Below are 5,716 nucleotides of genomic sequence, written 5' to 3' on the forward strand. Positions count from 1 at the left end.
TATATATATATATACATGTACAAGCGTTTTACACAATTCAATATTCCAGGATTTTTACATTAACCATATGCTGAGCAAGGAAATTCACAAGTGTCGACTATAACGCAATCGTATATACCATATGATTTATCTACAAACACAAACCTATCAAGTGCGTCCTATTGATATCTAGACTGACTTTACCCGAAACAAACTACATGTTGCACCAGGTATATTTATAAAGAATTATATATATATATATATAGAAAAAGGCGACCCAAGAAATCATTAACATCCAGTTTGAGTCGACCCCACGAACATCATTCTCGTAGAACAATAGCGACACTAACATATTGTGTTCAAGAGGCAAGAATGTATCCCCATGCAATTTAAAAAGTAGAACTCCAAAAAGAACACCTCCGAATTTTTCTTTCGTATTGCACAGACTCGAGTTAGCTTTGTGCGAGCGGCTTCTTTAAGGATTTTATCCCTACACAAAGCCCCAGGGTATTCACCGAAATAGTCTTAGTTTCTCGATCGTTGTAGACTAGTGCAGAAGTGTAGCACACGACCAGCTGGTAAGGTACATAACTCTCCGTCACCACCACAATATATACCCATTAAATGGACGAGTATGTTCATATTTGACGTAAAATCACTGCATGATTACCATGAAATAACATTCGTAGCAGTAGTAGCAATTTTTAAAAATCGAACTCGTTACCGAAAAAAACAAAGCTTACAACTATTATTATCGTATGGACTAGGCGTTTCATGTATAACATACGGTATCGATCGCGTATAAACCAATGTTTTCTCGGCGAGTGCCGAACAGATCGTTTGTGCCTACCCAGCCCTGGATAACTATCGTCTTGTAAGACTGCCACTTATCTCAAGCATGGCCGAGTGCAGCAAAAAGATTGCACAAACACCCTGTTCGGCTTGAAGCCACACGTCCCAACGGGCTTCTTCGACCCCATTTTTCCAGCGTCGTAATATTCATCAAGCAACAGCAGCAGCAGCAGTAACAGAAAAAAAGAGGGACAATACATATCAATTGATCAAGGCAGTGAAACAAATGGCTACAAAACGACGACGTGCGTAATAGCAGAAAAGCATAACAAACACAAAAATCATTCTTGTCCTAGTAGATAGCGCGCAATTGAGGTGGATGCTGACGCGAATTCAGAGAGAAGCAGACAAAAAGGGCCTGCTATAGGCGCAATAAAAGGATCCGGTGGGTCCAGCAAAAGCAACGGCAGCGCAAGGCGACGTAATCAGGACGCATGTAATAATCAAGAGCATTCAAGGTGCAGTAAACAGAAAGGATGAAGTACAAAGCCACGCACAGGTTCCACACAGGGTCTCAACAAAGCATTAGTTGATTACTGTTGAAGAATATTGACCAATAATTACTTAGACACGAGACTAGACCCCCTTTCCTCTACCCTAAAAGAGCGTCATGTTCCCTGTAGTTGGAAGCACAAGCACGTCCTGTACGCGCATCTTCTTTTAAATATAAATGCATGTATTTTTTGCCTTAAAATGTACTGTGATTGGACAAAATGGAGCGGGTCACAGCGACGTTTAAGAAGTGGTTACCAGCTACGGTTCTCATGTATACGATAACAGTAGAAATATGGTAGTGAAACGTTTTTACAATAGTAGAGCTGTCTATCTACCGATATACTGACTGAGCACACTACGTGCCTTACGATTCAGGCCTCGTCATTCTTACCTCTTTCTCTATATGCTCCATGTTATCTGTGTTGTCCTTCCTCCGCTTATAACCTTCTGCAGTACCCTGCAGTTTCCTGTCAGTCGATCGTTGGACCACTTCCACCATCTTCTTAGTTAGTGGACTATATATCTGCGTAGAGTGCCAGCTGTCTACTTGGCTGTGTTTCACCTCTACCAGCATCCTGCAGTTGAAGACCTGGCAGAAAGAACGCCAAGCTTGTAATGAAGCGCTTGCTTCCAGGATGGAGCGCATTCATCAGCATTAGACCGCTGGCGGGCGGCCTTGGCAATTCCAACACTCCAGCAACCTCACCCCTCCGGGTCCTCATAGCCCCGGATCGCTTCCCTGTCCGCTGATAATACCGAAGAGTACATCCGACTATGTCGGATAGTGGAACCCGCAGCACAAAATGCCGACAACCACAGGCTTCAGTGTTATTCACGTCCTGGAAGGACAACGTGTTGAGACATACCCTGAAGGGCTGAAAAATTCGTGGAGACTGTTGCGCCGACTGCTTCAGTTTTTTAGGTATTCTGGTACCTGCTAGTTTCATCAGTAAACGACGACAAAAAAGAGATCCGTGCAGTTATCGCACAGAGTCATCGTCAAGCTGTTATATTGCAGCGGACGCTGATACTTAGTTATGCAGCGAGGTGTTGTGAAGTACATGAGGTTTTCAACGGGTCGACTACCTCAAGGTGAGATCCTATTCAACACTTTATTCACGATAATTATACGGCTACTAATAGCAACAAACGAAAAAATGCGACATAAGGTGAACATTAACGTAATAGTCTGTGGTGCAGAGCGCGGACGAGGAAAGGTTGACGATGATGGATACCTCTTCGGCTAGGCTGTTCGTAAGTGCGGATGTTATGCACGACAAGCAAGACAATGAATTTCACAAAACATTGTTGACATTTCATCGTACTTACTGCTTGGTACAGTCAATAGAAGGTTCTAGCAAGTAAAACGCTTAAAATAATACCGATAAGAAGAACATGACCTGAAGAGCCAGGATACTTTCTACCCTAGGCAAAGTTGAATCCTGTCGGGCAGAAATAAACCGCTTTTATGATTAAATGTCGTGTGTTACTGTGTACCATCAGCGACATTCAAACGCTCCAGAAACACCCTTCCCGTCACAAACGTTTCTCATAAATAACAAACTCACTCGTATTTATTCAATATCCTAGTAGAAAACGAATCGGTGGACCCGATACAAAGCAACTACAAATTCAATATGCCGATCTAACATCTATCACACCAAGCTGTATACAACGCCCGACAGAAAACGCACTCTGAAACTTATGTTTTACGTCTTGCTCTTCAAAATCAGGCTGCCGAAGCGATGGTGATTTCTATTCTGGTCTACTACTGTTTGTAGCGCCTGCCATCTTTTTCATAGGTGATCCATCTTGAGTTGCAGGTCGTAGTGTAACAAAAGCACTGTGGAAACACCGGCATTTACATGACTCTTTTTAAATGCTCTCCAAAGCCTCTGACCTGATTAACCCACAAAATAGGCCTATCTTACTCGATAGGGAAGGGTGGTACCGTCGATAGATTGTCTCAGCCACTCCATCATCGAAGTATCGACAATGGCCAGGGGGCTTGCAGAGTCCTACGCTCTATGGGGAAACTTAGTCTTCCGCAAGTGTTGGTCCATTCGTCGAGGCAATAGGAAACGAAGGAGCCAGACAAGATATTTACAGAATGTCATGGAGAACAGGGCTGAAAACGAGCGCGTACTATGCAAACTAACGTTGATAGGAATTCTTAAGGTCGACTATTTTAGAAATCACCATTTTAGTGCCATAACCTGTATCAATTGTATAACGAAAAGGACTCATCTAGCTTGACTCTGAAAGCTCCAGCATAATTCACCGAATGAAAAATTTCACTTACTCTGAAAATAGGGAGAACTTTTCCCCTACACAAAAGCTTCCAAAAAAATGTTTTTAATTTGCCGAGTATGACTATCCGACGTTGTAGCGAATGTTTTCACTTTACATCTGTCGTCTAATGTCAAAATATGCAGACGATAATAATTGCGGTGGTATCGTCGTTCTTCTTTGGATTGAGGTCAAACCGTTTCGTATATCTATCTTCAATGGACTACGTCAAAACATTTTTGAAACAGAATTGTCGCCTCGTGAAGCATCGACGTTCATGAGAACCGCTTAAGATTTTCGTTTATGGATTTTAAATATAAAATTATTATTTACTTAATCATACATATTTATTTAATCGTTTTGGTCCAGCGGCTTAGCCGCCCAGGCCGATATTATAAACCATAATTTTCATTGGGTCCCTATGTAAATCGCATTACCCTTTTCTTCAAGGCGTATCACAAAATCTCCTATGATATATCTTAACTAGGAAATCACAAATAAAAATAGATTTATTAATTTCTTAGTCTAGAGCATTGTCCTGCGTACAAAATGCAATCGGAGTCAATTAGCATCACACGAATATTAGACACAACGAAAAAAGTCGGCAATCAAACAATTCTAATTGATTCGTCTTCTTTCTGAATCGCAAATTACCTAATCGTACCTTTTATAAGCGATGAACAAAGTATAGTAGGTCCAAAATAAGTTAACGGGATATGGTTAGTGGATTAAGCTGGAGTCGGCGACACTCGTACAGCGTCACAGGAACGGCCTGCTTTTTCAGGCTGCCTGTATCATCAACCACCCCACGCAGTCAAGAAAGGACGAATGAAACAATGACGGCACAGGACCTTTATATAGAACTATACTGTATAACTACGGCTACATATGTAGAAAAGTCTGGTGACAGGTTTGTTATTGCCTCTGACAAATTTATGGTCCTGGCAACTTTTTGCCATCATGTGCACTGTGCTAGACGGAATAGTCTCCGAAATATCCTAAACCAATGCTGGATGGTAATACAACTGACAGTGTACCTTGCCTTCAAACCATCCTCACACTCCCGTCTACAAGCAGACTAACACTAATTTTACGCCTACAACTAAAGTCTTAGGCATTGCTACAAATGGCTGGCTCCAACCAGCATGAAGCAGGAAGACACTATTGTAAGATCTAACGTTATTTCAACTGAGAATAGTGGTAACGACGATGAAAATGCGACCTATAATAAAAGAGCTTCGCCTACTTTATCTTGCCCACGATGCGGTTATTTGTTCCCCGACTGGCAAACGGCCTGAGGGTCCGAGATCAGATAGATGCTCCAGATACACCTAGCCGATATTACCGAGCATCAGCTATGAAAAAGTTGGAGGTCGGTTACGATAACCAAATCTCAAAATGTATATAGTCTTCGTTCCATCTCAGTTAGTTGCCGTAGGCTTTCTTGCCTCAGCGTATGTTGAATCACAACAGCTACAGGAATAGCAGGCACTTACATATGAATATTCTAATTTTTTTTCACTTACTTAGAAAAAATAAGTTTTGTTTGATTCTTTTCACTGGCGATACACATCATTCGAAATATGAGCTTCTCGCCAGAAGTGTTTATTGTTATAGAATGGTAGCAACGAAACCAATGCTTATTTAAGTAACCGTCATTTTACTTCTGATCGGCTAAAAAAGTAGTAACAACAACGGTCGAGGCGACAACTAACACAGTAACTTCACTAAGTCACAATATCACTTGCACCAGACAAACACACAAAAAATTTTTTCTTGTCATACCTTAAGATCTGCTCCATCGTCTCAAGTATTCGTTATGATGATGACGACACTCGTTGACCGAGGTACGACTATGTATTCATATTTTTGGAGTCTGCACTGGCCTGACTTCGTCGGGAAGCTATTGCGCCAGAACGCGAACACACGAAGGACTGTTCCTTGAGCGAGCGCAAAGCTCCTGCCAAGCGTTACCGCTTCACACGAAACCCCAAGATACAACCTGACCTACGTTTAGTATGCCTGGTCGAGTTAAGTAAACGGAGAATACGCACTTCCACTGAACGAGGATCATGCCCTAGGTCCTGCCACGAAGCTAACG

Source organism: Varroa destructor, unplaced genomic scaffold (assembly GCF_002443255.2).
Source record: "Varroa destructor unplaced genomic scaffold, Vdes_3.0 BEIS01000004.1, whole genome shotgun sequence".
Taxonomy (NCBI): Eukaryota; Metazoa; Arthropoda; class Arachnida; order Mesostigmata; family Varroidae; genus Varroa; species Varroa destructor.